The sequence below is a fragment of the Anser brachyrhynchus genome, assembly GCF_964034855.1.
Source record: "Anser brachyrhynchus genome assembly, chromosome: 7".
NCBI lineage: Eukaryota > Metazoa > Chordata > Aves > Anseriformes > Anatidae > Anser > Anser brachyrhynchus.
Window position 1 is genome coordinate 8,899,680 of NC_137701.1, and position 16,926 is coordinate 8,916,605.

General features: G+C 40.9%; 1 protein-coding gene across 16 annotated transcripts in view; it reads right to left on the reverse strand.

The window, feature by feature from the left end:
• The window catches only part of ERBB4 (erb-b2 receptor tyrosine kinase 4), a 580,719-nt gene that overhangs the window by 102,188 nt on the left and 461,605 nt on the right, over window positions 1–16,926 (reverse strand). The window lies entirely within an intron of this gene.

The window sequence follows — 16,926 nt, forward strand, 5'->3', positions numbered from 1 at the left end:
AACACAGCATCTTCCCCAAGTCCTAAGTCTCTTTTTTCTTTCCTGTATTAAGGGGAAAAAAGTCCTGGCAGGTAGGCTGAGTTTGTATTAAAGGAAATTGCTCATCATAGTACAAAGAATATTTGAAACCAAATTGCAGAGTATTTGCATAATAGTTCCCTTTCTTTCCCTCTCTTTTTTTTTTTTAACTTAAAACCAAAAGATGAACGAGACACTAATTGTAGGTTTGCCCCCCACCCCACCCGATAAGAAAAGAGCAGATGGAATCCACTGGGGGAACATCTCCTTCGTTTTTCTTCCTAAACATATGTGAAGAAGTAAATCAATCAATAGCAGCTATGTGATTGGAGGACTGGAGGAAGAGCTCTGAGGAAAATTCCAATAAAACTGAGATAAGGAATCATCATTTAAGAACTTTTGCTCTAATTCAAATTAATACAGTTCTGTCTTATTCAAGTAGCATGTGTGGGGTCTCCTTCAAGCAGTTTTAGCCTCTTCTGTGATCACCAGAAAGTGTCAGTGAAAGCCACCAGAATAAATGTGTGTTGACAGGTGCATTATCCATTTTCAGAGAGCAGAATGACTGCCTCTTTTTATTTATTTTAATTCATTCAATTTTTCCCCTGCAGATGCATAAGGGGATAGCACTTGTTGCCCCCTCCCTCTCAGAGTGAAGTTTCTCCAGAATTTCCAGTGGGAGCATTTTTCTTTATAATGAAGACTGATTAGAACAGAGACAATATATTATTTTTCCTCACCAAGGGACCAGATGGAAAGCTTTGAAGCATGTGCTCCATTAGTCTCCAGCTACTTGCCATTTATAAGTCTATCTGAATCCAAAGGAAAGACACTTCTGTACAATAATAAAAGCAAGTAGTGCCATTTGTCTCATTCTGGTGATACAAGAAAGCACATATCCTTTCCAATAGTTTTGGGCAACAGTTCCACAAAAAAATAAAAATATCATTAATAAAATATTATAGACTGCTCTGTGATAAATTAAGACACACGACAGAGCAGGGAAACCTTCATTATAGATCTAAGTCACTAATGGGTATTAATTTAGCATGAATCCTGGCTTCACATAGTTATTCTCATTAGTAAAAGTATTGTTATTTTTATTGCACTAACTTCTACAAGAGAACTAAATTCAGGGTTATGTCTATCTGGCACAGCATAAACACAAAGTAAAAGAGATTGTAATTGTTCTCCTAGAGTCTAATTAGACAAAACAGACAAACAACAATAGAAACATTATGACTTAGTAGCATTTTAAAAATCTGTTCAGCAAGTAGGGAGTAAGAGTCCCCCTTTTTGGGCACTAAAGACCCAGAACCATGATTTCCATGACACTTAGGCACCTTGCAGCATGGTTCCCAATCACGTTTTGTAACATAGTTATTAGGTAAGGCACCTAACTCACAGACTTGGCTGCCTGACATTGACACCTCTGAAAACCAGCCTCTGGTTTCCCGTATCTCTTGGTAGCCTTGTCTGCAGATCTTGTCTCTGTACTCAACTGGAAGAATTACACAAATGATTTTGAAAACTGTACCTAATAACATAATTTAAAGGAGAGGAAACTGAGGTACTATCTGGTCACATAGGAAATCTAGAGCAGAATTAGAAATCGAGCCCCAGAACACTTTATCTTTCTTTCCCGATACACTTTATCTTTCTTTCCCCTTTGAAGCTTGAAATACAAAAGGGGTGAGAGGAGAGAAATGATAAAAAATACTTTATATTTCCTCCAGAAGTCAGAGTCTTTCTAACATCATGTCAGCATCTGAGAAGTGCCAGGAGAGGGGACTGTATTGAAAGGCTCCTATCAGACATCAGGCACTCTCCATCTATCTGCAGATGCACAAAATCTTACCACAAGAGGAACTCCTCAGCCAGACCAGATCTCTTCCTGGAGTTCGTTTACACAGCTGTCCCTTCTTAGGTATCAATTATCGCAGCAGCGTGTGACAGTCAGACCCAGGACAGCTGTAAGCCAGCCAGCCTGGGCACAGGTAGCACTTGGGGAGCTCAGCTTGCCCTTACCTCTAAGATGTATTTTACCTTCTGCAGTGAGCCCTGACCAGCTGAGACTAGGGTACTACAATATGCCAGGTAAGTTACTTACCACCAAGGCTATGTACGTATATTCTACTCACAGTATTAATGTATCTGAGGGGAAGGGGGATAAAGAAAGGCTTTGATGCAGAAGGCCTCAGGTAGTAGCTATGGTATTTTAAAGAAATCTCAGGTTATGTTGGTCATTCCTCTCCTCTGCCCCTTTTGAATATGTTTATATTATTTCCACCAGATACATTAAACTCAGCTCCTGTGATTTATATTCACAAGCCCATATTAAACAGTTACAGAAACATTATTTTAATGCTCTACACTGATCCGTCTGTCACATGCATTCAGTAACACAGTGTAGCACCCAACAAGAAAGGTGAGCATGTAGGCTCCAGGGAGCCATCACCAGACCTATGGCTAATTTCTCTGTGAAGGTCTGAGGAGGGCAATTGCTCATCAACAGAGGCCAGAAGCAGCCCTCTGAGCACATGTCATTAGAACAGCCAAAATACTCTTAGACAGGTAGAGCCTATTTAAGTCACGCGAGCCAGCCATCACCGTAAGGATATAGTGCATAGTTACATCCAGGCTAAAAGCACCTGTCAACACAGGTGATGAAAGGAATTAGCTGCTCACATCTCACAGGTCACTCAAGTCACCTTCATTCCTTAAATAGCTTTGAAACTCCCAGCTAAAATGGTTTCTTGATCTATCCACACAGTGCAGTCCTGTTTGAAGTGTCGTTTCTGAAAAGTAACTGAAAATCCAAATAAAGATTTTTATTTTGGCCTTCTATGAGGAGGAAGACCATTTCTTGAGACTGTGGGAAGGAGGTATTTCCACAGCGCATCAACACCTACAGGACATCTTACAAAATAGTATTTAACTTCCCCTTTGCTTCTCTGAGGTGTTTTTGTTAACAATTGCAGCTCACAAGTAAATGTAAGTACTAGCCAGCACACTGCCTCCTGAAGAGCATGCTTTGCCGCTGGCTTTGTTTCTCTGAGCCCTGAATTTGTAAAGCAATGACTCAGCAAGGTGCCCTGGGCCACTAGTGGTAAAAATAATGCCATACTGATAGCCTTGTTGAAGATTTATTCTCCACCCAGAGTGGTCCAGGACACAAACCTCCTCCAGTACTAACTTCTCTGTTAACCTCCTCCAGTACTAACTTCTCTGTTAGTACACCAGGAAGTAGCTCACTACATGGTCACACATCCCCAGCCAGACTGTTCCCAAGGTGCCAGAGATGGCATAAAAGCCATGTAGAGCTGACAGCAAGCCACCCCTTATGAAGTGCAAAACCTGGCTTGGAAGGCAGTATGATCATTTTAGTAAGTCAGAAGACCTTCCCTCTGCTGCTTGGGGAGGGTATGAATCCTGTAAACAGGCTGTCTCATTAAGAGAGCCTTGCACCTCTTGGTGGATCCCAAAACTTCCTAATGCAATGCTTGATGACTTTATTTTCTTGGTTGTCAAGACTTCACCTAAAAACAGAATCCACAGGTGAAGCAATATTTGTTTCCTTATACCAGACTTAAATAACCGGCAGAGGAGAAAAGCTATTCTTTCTGGAGACTTGTTCTTTAACATGAGCTTCCTGAGTGCCGATGGCCATGCAATCCAGAGCACTGGGAGGAGCTCGCTGACATCGAGCCCGTGTCCCCTTCCAGTGCTCCACACACACCCACCACACACCATCCCTCCGGGCCAATGCAGGAGAAACACGGTTCCCATTCCAAACAAGTATCAGGGGTGTGCTGCCCCAAGCTTAGCAAGCTGAGAGCAAATTCTACTGCTCCAGATGAACACATGCACCCAATGGAGTTTGGTAAGCCGGGCCAAAGTCTAAGGAATCTTTGGTTTTCTTCTAACCGTTCTTGCCTTAAAATGTCCCAAAAGAAAACAACGAAAAAAAAAAAAGAACAAACACCCCCTGGTTTTCCTCATCATTGCTGAGTACATAAAAGTACTTAAAAGCTTGCTTCTTACTGTGTTGTGCATTTTTCTGAAATCATAAACTGTGCTCTGGTAACAGGAGAGATACTATTGTGAATACATTGCTTTTTTCATTCATTTTACAATGCTTCTAATGGCTAGAGCAAAAACCTGTCTGGAACGCATGTCTGACCTGCTTCGGGGCAGATCCAATTACAGCCCAACATATTTTCAATGCATTTTGTTTGTCTGCTAGGCCTTACAGATTTCTTAGGTTACAGCCAACTTAGCATATGCAGTCTGCACAAATATTTAAGCTGAGAGACAGCACAAGACATATGTTCAAAAACATATATGTCCATGTTTATCGTTTGACAATGATACCCATTGTTTCATTTCCCCTATGCCATATGTAGCTTTCAATTCCTTTGCAGCACTGCTACACGTCCAACCCCTGGGCTTCCATTTTTCACCAGTCAGGTAAATCCTCTCTGCAAAGCTCCTGTCAAAACACCTCGGCCAGTTCTGAAAATGAAATCAGAGATGCAGCAACAGGAACCAACAAAGGCTGTCAGAGCCCCACGGAGGGACAGTAGCAAGCAGAGGGAACACACTAACATCATTAACTGCCACAGCTATTTTTCCAGGAACTGCTCTACAGTCATTAAAAGCAGATGCATTTAACAGGGCACTTTGGGGCAAAAACTCTTATTTGGAACCTGACAACAGCTTGTATAACCAACACTACTGCTCTGTGATACAGTCAACAGCACTTCAATGCTTTGAGGGCAGACTGAGCCCTGAGGTTACTAGGCCAGGACTGAGCTATATGCTTTAACTTGGATCATGCGAGTACAGTGGCGTGTCCTGTGCCCTGTGATGAAACAAGTTTCTGGCCTGAGAGATGGTGACAACATATGGCCAGTAAAACAAATTCTCTCAACTGCAGTGCACACTGGAGTACAAGTGTGTCGCACCACAAAATGGTGAGATTAACTTACTCCTTCAGAAAAGTCAAAAAATACAGCTGGCAGGTCTGCCATTACACCAAAAACTTCCAAGGGTAAAAATTAACAATGCAAAAAAAAATCCACAGCAGGAACCACACACTGCCATATACCATACACCAATGTGATGGAAACATAGCATCCAGCAAGAATTGCTCAGTTGGTTCTGACCAAGGTAGTGCTGCACCATGGGCAGGGGTGCAGCACTCTGCAATGTGACAGGAAGGGCACTCCTGCGTCCAGGAGCAGAGCTGGTTTCCAGCTGGGGCACTGCTGTAGGGGTGCACAGCCTTTTCCGGAGGTGGTATGTGCCTACGTGTGCCGTATTTCTCAGTGCAGTCACACCCTCTGAGTCTCCTGTGACAGCACTCTCGCACAGCAGAGAAGGTACATAGTCTTAGTGCCTCACCACCACAGAGGCTCAGCCTGCACTGTTGATGCCAAATGCATGCGATCACCCCGTGCAATTCAAACCCATGGCAGAGATACCCCACTTTCTTCCAGACACTGCCTTGGAAGTAGCACAATTCAGTGATAAGAAAGCACTCCCTCCTGAAGGTGATGATCACAGACTGCTGGTCGAACGTTCACCTCAGAAGAGCAGCAGGTCCCATTCTTGCAGTAACAGATACGTTCATGTGTTTGTAGAAGCCAGTCTGGCTCACTACATATTTTTCAGAAGGTAATTAAATAAAAAGTATGGCGATCCCTGCCCTGCCAATACCGAGGGCACGGACAACCATGCTGATTCCAACAGGGCTGAAGTGCTTAGAGTTATGCACGTGCTTAAATGTTTGATGGAGTAGGAGATACATTTTGCAAAACCCACACACCATATGCTTCTGACTTCTCCCTGCTGCCTTGGTACCAATTAAGTCTCCCGATTCATCAGAGCCTGTGTTAAGACAGCTGAGGAGGAATCTCGAGCCTAAAGGAACAGACCACTTTGTGCACAAGCTAAGAGAGGATTTTCCATCTAACATCTGGTCAGGGGACAACTCCCACCAGCTTTCCTTTGAGCCTCGCCTGTAAACATTTATTTTTGGCAATTAGAAAGTAAAATCTTGCCTGCTTTCAGTTCAGTTTCATGCATAGATGGCCATGAGTTCAAGACCTCAGCAACCTCAACAAACCCTTAGTTAAAAATTTCCTTGGAAAGCAGTTCAGAGAAGTAACCGCAGATTTCAGACTGGCAATCCTCCCGGCAGATCACGTGCAAGTGGTTTAACAGCATGCACACCTCTCTGTACGGATACCGTCTCATTCTGACATGTTTTACTTAGCTTATGACACGCATCATTATTTGAGAATAGTCTGCCAAAAGTGTTTTGTTTCTTACTATTTTCATGCAACTACAAAAAATAGTTTTAAAAGAACACTCTAAAAAAGTAATCATTTCAGCATTATTGGAACAGGAGGGTAAATCAACCTAAACACAGACCAGCTGAAAACCATTTCCAGCCTTACCTGCAGATTCCTTTCAGAAGAAGGGAGTTATTGCTTTGATTTTTGACATGAGACGAGTGATGGCAAGGTCTCAAGAATGAGTGATGGGGGGGGGGGGGAAATCAAGTTCTCTCCTTTTTGAAGAGTCTTAGGACACCGCTTTGAAATTTTCTAATATCACTGCAAAGCTAGACTTCACAATCATGCAATCAAAGCTCTTTCCTCCTTTAGGATCAATTTAAAGGGACAGCATCAGACGAACCTAATTTCATCAAGTGTACTATCAACAGTAAGAGTTGTTTTAATCAAAGATACATTTTAACCACAACCAAGGTAGTTCATTGATCACAATTGAGAATTCAAAACAGACTACTCATTTTCATGTTTCCCCCTTATCTATATTCAGTTGTGTAAGAGCATCACACTCAGGACTCAAGTACTGCAAAAGGAAGATTATATTTAAACAAAACAAAAGGTTTAAATGGACTGTTTGGTTCACTGTAACATATTTTTTTTTTTTTTTTTTTTTACCATCCTGGCATCACTGAACCACAAACTCATCAAAAGCTGACACACACTTCCTGTCTTATTTCATGTCCACATGGAGACACATGTGGACTGCCACCCACTTTTTCTACACTAGCTCAACGAAATGTGCTTATGGTGACACAGTGTACTGTACAACACTTTCTGGATCTTTAGGACACACTGAGATCTTGCCAAGCCATCATGTAAACATCAACTTTGGTAACCTTTGGTAGTCTACAGTTTCACTTGGATCTATGTTCTCATCTGAATGACAGCACTGTCAAGAATGCAATTGTCCTCTCAACTGAAAGAAGAGAATTAGAGAGGGACCAGAAGCATCTCCTGGCTCTGCTTAAAATAAGACAGGATGCTACATTCAGATCCTCAAAAGTGACCTAATACTGAAAAATAGTTCCCATCCCTTACTCAGCTTCATGAATTCCCAATACTCCCCATCCTCCTTCCTGTTGTCCACAACTCAATCACAGAAGAAAAAATATTCAACATTCCAATTCAGATTTGACCACATTTTTGTCTTATAATATACATAGTTCGAATTTTGAAACAGCTGATGACCACAAAAGGGAAATCCACCAGGGTTCATTCAGAAAAGGTCAAAAACGGTATTTCAATCACTGTGGTATATTTCTAAAGCATCTTCTAGCTGAGGAATTCACTGGAATTTCTGTCTGAAAAGCTTCAGCAGAAACAGTTATGTTTAGTTCGAGCAATTTCATGTATTTTAAAGCCCAGATTTATTTATTTATTTTTAATTTTGCCAAGAAAACATTTCACCAAAAAAAACTCACATTCTTGCCCCATTTCAAATGCCTTTTCTTTCCAAACATCCCCCAAACACTTTTATTACTTAAGTAACTTACCTGATGAAGTTCCTTATATTTTCATCCAAACTAACAAAGGTTCATTTATAAACCAACTGTTTCGCCTGGTTTCAGGAAACATACAAAAAGCTAAATTCCGCTTTTATATCCATATATAAATCATCCCACCAACCTCCAAAGGGCACCACCTAGTTAAAAAAAAAGCATCCTCAACACCAGGAACATTTCCAAGTAGATTCAATCTGGTTACCCATCCGCTGACATTACCTCCACTCAGTACTGATGCCCGGGGAACTGTCCTTAGCAGGTGCCCGTTTAACATACCCGTCTTGCACTGAAGTCTCACATTTCCTTCAGATAAAGTGCTGCATGACTGCACCTCAGCTGTTTCCTTGATACTGTTCTATATCACAGGATATACCTCCGCAAGTCAATCAACAAGCACTTTTGAAGCTAGTATTGAACAAATTCAGCACAGCTGCCATTTGTTAACATAGCTGAAAAAAATCACAATTATTTCCTCAAACATTTCAGATCATCTGGCTTGCAAAGCATTAAGAAAACGGTAAGCCCTGGTCCATGTGAACACTAATTGTGTTTCATACAATGCTGATTTATCTATGCATTTTAAAACTTCATATTCTATATAAAGCAGAATCCTTTACAAAACAATCATAATCACCTTGTAAGTAACTAAGAGGTAAGAATACCTGATTTCTCTTCTGTTCTTAATTCATGATTTGCCTTCTATCAAGTGTAATCTAACTTCTTTCAAATACCTGACTTGTTGGCAAGCACTGACTGATAACAAGAGGCATTTCAAAAGAACATTTCAGACACGTTCTCGGTGGGTAATTAGAGAAAACAGCTTTGTTTGAAAACAAACCTCATATCTGCTTTTCTAGACAAACAATCCAAGCCAATTTAAAACCAGAATCTAATTAAAAAGAAAAGATAATAATAACCATTAAAGAATTTGCTCTGAGATTGTGAGCTCTATCTTGCAATTCACAGAGTTCCATCTATCAATGGTGGATAATAATAACAATAATCATTCCTCTGCCCATTATCTGTTTTGTCCATCTTGACTCAAAGTCTTTCAGGGCAGGGACAAGCTCACCATGGTTTCACAGCACAAAAGGTTTCAGATCTTAATAGGGCCAAGTGATGCCGTATGTTGCAATAAGCATCAACACCAAAGTTAATATAGAAAATACTGCTGTGTAAAATCTTTTTATTTTTGGAACTATAGTTCCAGTACTGGAGGACCAAGCATTTCAAGCCAGCAATTACTGCTCTGTGATCTCACAGCCACATTGCGACCTTAGCTCCACCTCTGTTTATCCTAGTTATTGCACTGAAATCTGAAAGGTACTGGCTGAATATTACAAAGATCATCAACAACCCAGTCATGCACCAGATTTCCTCGTCTTATTTCTTACAATACAACTATGTGACAAGCAGCTACAGGGATAGTTGACTACCACCTGTAAATAACATGTAGAATATTAATATGAACAGATGTTAATTATTCCATTTTTGTCAGTCCGTGACAGTTGCTGATGTATCTGAGGTGTCAGGATCAGCACTGAGACATGGAAAACAATTAAACAATTTATCTACAATGAAGAAATAAAGGAGAAATTCCAAACTTAATTTTCTTAGCAGATTTTAAGACAAAACTTACTTGATCAGTGATACATCAAGTTCAGTTCTTACAAGCCCGCACTTCCCTACTCTTACACTTCTATTAAAAATGGACACAGCATGAGTATTTGTATGTATAAAACTGTCCTGTTTTCCTCCTGCCCCTCACTTCAACGCAAAACAAAAAAAACTTGTTCTTCCTTAACTTAAACTTGACTTGGCAGTATAAAACTAAGTATGACAAATATAACACATTGATCCTTCAGGGCCCTTAGCCCTCACTTAGGTTGTGCCTTGCTGCTGATCTGTGAGTTGCAGCATGTGCTAGTGCTCACACAGCCTCATCAGACAGTTTTCATGAGATGTCTGATATGTAATAGCCTACCCATCTGGCACTGAAGTAAATCATAATCAAGTATACTTCAAAAATGATCAGCCGGCATATACATACAGTTTTACAGCCAGCTCCTTTGACTTAAATATCGAGATATTTCTTATTCAGTCTTTTCAACAAACCTCATTAGGCTCACTGTTAACCTTGAGCTAGAGATGGCTTGCTGAGGGTGTAGTACAGTTAAGTCTGTGGAAGCAGTACCTCCTTTTTATTGGCAGAGGTCCCATAAAAGCCAGGTTATATATGGGGAGGGTTGTGTGTATGTGTTTTTTTTTTTTGTTTGTTTTAAATCAGTGTGGCAACTTTCTGACATATGCACTACACTTTAGAAACTTGATGTGTGCTTGTCTTATATTGTTAATGTGAGCAGGAGGCACAAAGAAAAAAACGTAAAGCAATAGGAAGCTTCTTAAATACAAACTTCCAGTTTCTTTTAGTCTTAGGTCAGCATTATTTGCCCAGTTTTTGGTACCAAAGTCTGCTTTAAAATTTGCTATGTGGATCATTTTCTAATAACGTATCACATTATTCAATAATCTTATCTTCCATTTTACCAAGTTTTGTCATAGTTTTTTTCTGCACTTGGCATTTGAAGATGTCTGAAAGGCCCTGCAAAGAACTCCTGTGGTCCCAGTCACTTTGCATATCTTTAAGGAAGGCTGTTTTGCACATGTGCAAGTATGTTTTTTTAAAGCTGATTTTTTTTGGACACACCCACTTTGTTCAATCTTAAAATGCTTTTTAACAGAAGGCTCTCCTCTCATGATCTTCATAACACATGCAGCTACGCAAACAACTGCCTTTAATGTACACCCCAAGGAAAACGTACACTCCAAAACAAAAGCAACATGTTACTGGTGTACCTCTCACCTTTTAAAAGACATCACTACAAAGTGTTTCCATTACACATGCCCTTTACAGACAATACTACTACTTGAATTTCATTATAATTTTTAATAGTTTCAATTAACATACATCTTTTCCAGCAAATAAACTAAACTAGCATTCCTTCCTTATTTTCTCCCTACTCCCATGTTTACCCAACCTTATGCAGGGTTTCCAAAGTCATTGTGCAATGCAAACTTTAAAGAAGTAGTTCAGTCATTGCCATCAACCAAAACCTTCCAAAGGTACTTCCTAATGCATTCAGGAACACCTTGTAACATCAGCCCCTCTCTAAAGCACGTGATTTTCCCTTCAACTTGGGGCAGCCTTCTCAGAAGGATGACTGCAGAGGCCAAGACCTGGCCCTGCTGAATTCACTGGCAAATTCACAACTCCATTGATTTCAACAGCGCTCAACTCCTCCCACCATCAGCAGGAGCAGGCAAACTCTCCCTCTCTCACTGCATTTTTCAGTTACGGTGTTACACCAGCAGGACTGTTTCCAAACAGCCTGGCTTGTCTGGCTATGCTTATAAGCTCAGCTTGCCTGGATGTGCTTATACTTCATCTTTTCTCTGTACTGACACATGTTCTTGCATATGGAAAATTAACACACACCCCCGCAGACGCACACACATCTTACCCTCACATACTGTGAAAGGAAAAATTATCGGAGTAAGTAAATATTTAAAGAGAAAATTGTTACTTAAGATGGAAATTAAAGTTAACATGGCCTTGAAACAGTTAATCTTCAGATGACTAAAAGCAGTTAACCTTCAGTAGTGATCAGATTTCCAGCTTCTGTAGAGCCTGATCACTCTCGGGGCCTGTGCACGGTATGCAGAGTTCTCAAGGACAGCTTGATTTCTGGCATCTCTGGACAAGTTGGAAATTGTAATTGCAATCACAGTGAGCTTCTGTGCCTGGAACTGACAGGCAAGCAGGTCCCCCTCCTAAGAGGCTACACTTCCAGTGTGCGTTAAGTGAGAGGAAGAGGGGAGACTGCACAAAAGGGAATCTACAATCAGATGAGCTAGGTCACCCCTTTGCCCCCCCATTCCCAGCAACTTAATGTGATGGAGAGAAAACTGTCAGAATTGCAGCTGAAGCACACTGCCAGGCAGGTGCAGCAACACCACTGTTCACTAGCTGCTATTTTTACAGAGACCCCTTATGCCAGTTGGAAAGAAGGATGTTTACATAAATGACAGCAGAAGAGGGTAAGGAAAAATGTCTTGCTACTGCCATAAAGAATTTCATTTGATCCTAAATCTGCCCTTTAAACTGAGGTTCAAGATTAACTCAGTGGTATTTCCCAAGCAGCCCTGCAGTCAGCAGAATGACTGTGGAGTGCCTGCACGTACCACCCAACCACCATGACCTGTACTCACTTTTTTGGTCTTTCTGAAGCCCCTACAGGGACTGTTGAAGACCTGGGTCAAACACTTTGCTAGACAGCAAGAGATGCATATAAGAAATTAAATGTAATTCAATGGATAGACAAGACTATTTCCACCATCACCCATATACTCAAAAGGCAGGATCATACAAGGGTCCCCAGTGTAAAGGCAGTGGTATCGACAGAGAAACTTCACATCCCGGCACGTCTGGGGGAGCCCTAATAATTCTGTGAAAGCTGCCAAGGGCCAGGGAAGGGACCCAGGAGATTCAGCTTAGAAGCCTGCTGTGTCTGATGGCCACAGCAGAAACCAAGAGAAGTCTTCTCTTGCCTTCCCCACCTGACAAGCTGCTGTACTTTCTACATGGCCTCCAGACATGCCTGATGAAACAAAGTCAGAAGCCAGACCTACTCAGATCTTACCCGGTTTCCAGCTGAACCTTTTTGGCTGGTCAGCTATGTGACCTGTTCTCTTGAAGCCTCTGAGCCATACGTAAGTTTGGTATGTCTTTAGTTGTCTTAATTTTAAGAGGGGCTCACAATTTAGGAAAAGCTATTTTACCTTTGTGCAGTATGTGAAGACTGACCGCTTTGTTCATTTAGTTAATTAGGCCATACACAGAAACACGATGAAATAAAAGATGTGGGTATCAGCCCCCTATATGCAGCTTTAATTTGTTTGCTGCACGCCTGGTAGAGGTCATTGTCACTTACTACCTTTATACTTTGCTTGACAAATGCTCTCCCGCTCAATGAACACTGCTACTAGGGACAGCAGGGAACTACACTAAGTCCAGGTGAAGTCAAGAAGCCCCCTGGATCTTAATTATAAAACCATAAAAGAAACCAACTGCCTTTGAAGCTCTCTACCAGGAAACAAATGAGAATGGGAAATTTATTTCCAACCATAAATCCCAAACCCTTCGGTTTAATTTTTCCCAAGTTAACTTTCTCACCTAGCTAAGCAGCACTGCCTGCTATTATTAGCTTCTGGCCCAGTATCAGCTGACCACCATTAGTCAAACTGTCTTCATCTCAATGAGCTCAGGGACTCCCAAGGAACTCTGTGTATGCAGACTTGTGCTTGCAGCCTCTAATTATTTTCTAACAGATAATGGAGCATTTAAGTTCAGAGAGAATAGATTAAACTTGTAAGTGGATCAAAACCCTGGACGGAATCAGAGCTCACAAGATTACTTCCTGGAAACACCAAGCTTAGAGGGCTACAAAAGAAAGGCCTTCATCAATTGTCTGTTTCCCCAAGACATGTTAGTTTTAGGATATTTTTTAGCCTCAAAGATGGTTTGCTATGCTTTCCAATTGACGCATGTCTCTGGAATGTATTACATGATTAGCTGAGCATTTGGTTTGATGTTAAACCATCTGATCAGGCCAATGGCTACTTGACTTACCAGATAATCGTAACAGTCAAATAATTTGAGGTTAAGGAGGAGAAACCGTTTTCACAAGTGAAATTACAACTCCCTGTTCAACCATCAAGTAGCCTCTTAGCTGATTATTTGACTTTTCTCAGAGTAAGCATCCTCTTGCTCCTCCACAGCACCCAGGACCTTCCATCTTTCCTTACAGCTGCTGGTCTCGGGGTGATGAGCAGGATATCCTTCCCTCCCTGATACCCCTGCATCCATCCACTCGCGAATCTCCTCTCAAACATGCTTGCAGGCAGGCCAGCAGCAAGAATGGCTGCACTCTGAATTCCAACTCCAGGGCCCTTCTGGGTACCATGAAGTGTGATTAGCTAGGCGTCGAGGAGAAACAACGCCCCACAAATTAAGCACCCAACCATTTCAACACCTGAATGAAATGCTTTATAGTGCGAAATTATTCCAGACCTAAATAATCACATATTTGAACAACTTCAGAAGGAACTGGAAAGAAACACAAGCCTAAATTTTACAGAACAGTGGCAACAACAATGGTGAGGTTAAAAAAAAACACAAGTAAAACTAAAAAAAAAAATTCTCTTAGTTCACACGTACGTTCTGTTTCTTCCCTGGAGAAGGCAATACGGGCTACGTAGTAGACTTCGGACTGCTTTGTCTTAACAGACTACTACAGTAAAAAAAAATATATAAGAGGGCAACGAGCTGAGTAAAAGCAAGACGTAGCTGGGGTTTTGCAGAGAACGCATGGAAAACAGACTCTGCTGCAATTCTGTGAAGAAAAATTCCAAATAGGGGATGTACTTTTTGATGACGGCCCATTCATCATTCCCCTGATGGGAGGGTGGTAGGTGTTTGGCCATAGCAGGTGCTAACATCATGCATTGTATCATTATAGTCATTACAGATCCATTAGTGGGTGTTCAAGGTGCTGAAATGACAGCCCAGTAGCCAAATTGTTGTTCTTTGCTCTTTTAGCATAACATTTAGCAGAATTTCAGCAGCTCCCAGAGCACTTTAAGCACTTAAATTCCACCAACATTACAAGTTTAAACCAGAGCCTACGCACCATGCCACTAACTTCTCTCCCAGCTATTTCCGCAGGTGGTGCAGAGTAAGTGCCCCAAGTACCTTCCGTTTACACAAACTGGTGTGTACAAGAGGTTTTACATTTTCCAGAGCCTCTCTGAAAGGAATACCAAGTTCTAGTTGCAAGTACAAGGACATATACAACTGTGTTGAGTTGCCAACGAAACTTCATCTGTATTTGACAAGTTCAAAAAAAATGAAAGCCAACTGAGTGAGACTCACGACACCTTCCCAATGACCTCCCCTTTCTATTAATAACTGTGTCAGACATTTCTTTACGTCAACGCCCACTGTGCTCCTAAGCACCATTAGCCACCTATATACCTTTAAAAAGAATCTGATAAGACTGCTTTTGACCAGCAAAAGACCATTCATAACACTCGTCTTACTGGAAGCACAACCGATGGATTTTGTTCTCATATGTACTTATGAATGTTCCTAATAAAACAATGCCAATGAACAGTTTCAAGTTTTATCAAGCATACTTATACTGACCAAAGCCTCATAGAAACAATGCATAAAACAGTTTCCTGCTATACCTTACTCTTCAATGAAAGATAGACACCTCCTCATAGTATCCCAATTTAAAACTGCTCTTTCTGGGACAGAAAGGAGTGGTCACATTGAAAGCAACTATCCCAGGGCCCTTCTTTTACATAAACATTATCTCTTAAAACGCTGGTTGCTTCAAGAAATATATGACTGGGTTAGGAGGTGAGGAAGACAGAAACTTCTGTAAGATTGCATGAAAAATTATTTCCAAAGAGTAAAATTAAATCTGCCCTCTCATCAGTTCTGTACAGCAAAGGATGTTACAGACCACTGCACATATATCAAATGCAGCACTGATACAAAACACCTTATTCCTTCTTTTTGTCACTTACACCAACTGATGATGAAGTCCAATTCTCTTTTATTATTATCAAAATAACCTTTAGGTTGTTATTAACCTTTAGGACTCACAATGAACTTCACTATTCCCCCAACTTGTTACAACTAGATCAGAGGCTTATGAGAGAATGTTAATTTAAAGAGAAACCCCTCCTAGCATAGCTGTATGTTACACAGTTAAAATCCCCACTGTGTCCAAAAAACATCATTTCTGGGCTGTTCATCAGATGCATGAACTGGAGGGAAAAGAGGTCCAGTGAATTAAGTCAGCTGATCAAGCTGAGCTACGAAACCTCATACTAGCAACTGTGCCTTTTAACAAGGACCTTACTTTTTCTCTGTACAGTGCATCAACATTAATATCAAGTAAGGAGCCATTGTTCCTAACTTCTCGATCAGAAAACCAGATCCTCCTCTGGTAGAAACAGCAGTTCCAGTGACTTTCATACGGTGACATCAATTCCCTCTGCATCAGTGTCCACTGCATCAGAGTACATCACAGCTCACAGTCAGTGGTCTTCTACTCCCTGCACGTTCATTTCAACAGACTGCTGAATACCAGATCTCTTTCTAGAGCTCTGCCACTAACACTGCTCTTCACCATTATTTTGTCCATTAAGTAAATATAATCCTCTTCATCCCTTTAGTGCAACTCATCTCACCCAAACAGAGCCATTTTTTAATTTGTGCACAATAATTATTCAGTGTTATCAACATAAATGTGTAGAGCTCTGTAAAATGCAGAGGAAGCACCTTGATCTGTACAGCGTCAGGTCAACTACCCGAGAACTCACGTATGATCATTTACCTGAAACAGCTAAAGCCATAACTGTACGTTCCTATTAATTTCTAGATGTAGGAGTAGATTATATAATGGGAGTACAGTCTCCTTGTGGTTTATAGTCTCATTAATGCTAATCAAATTAAGCCTATACACTGAACAGATCTTCAAGATTTGAAAGTCCTATGTAATTTTCAAGTTCACGAGAGCAATTTACAAAAAAGTACAAATTTCTATGATTTGTTCAGAAACTGAAACTGAATAGCACATAAACTTTCAGCGTCAATGAGGCTTGGTTTTGACACAGAGCTCAGGACTCAACATAAAATATCCATGAAAATGATCTTGACCTCTTGTTAAAAAGTATTTTAGAGTAGTAAGGCAAAAGGGATTTTTATATCCAGCATACTTTTTTTTTTTCCTCCCTGTTATGCTTTATTTCTGCTGACAGCTCCCAGACTCTCAGTGCTTAGTTCCCAGGGAAACTGAAGCAGAAAACAGTTAAGTTTCTGTCCCTGCACCAGTGGAGACCCACACACAGCAAGATTTTCCCCCGCAACTGCTCTCATCTCTAAACTCTGCCACAGAAGTGGAAAATATCTGGCA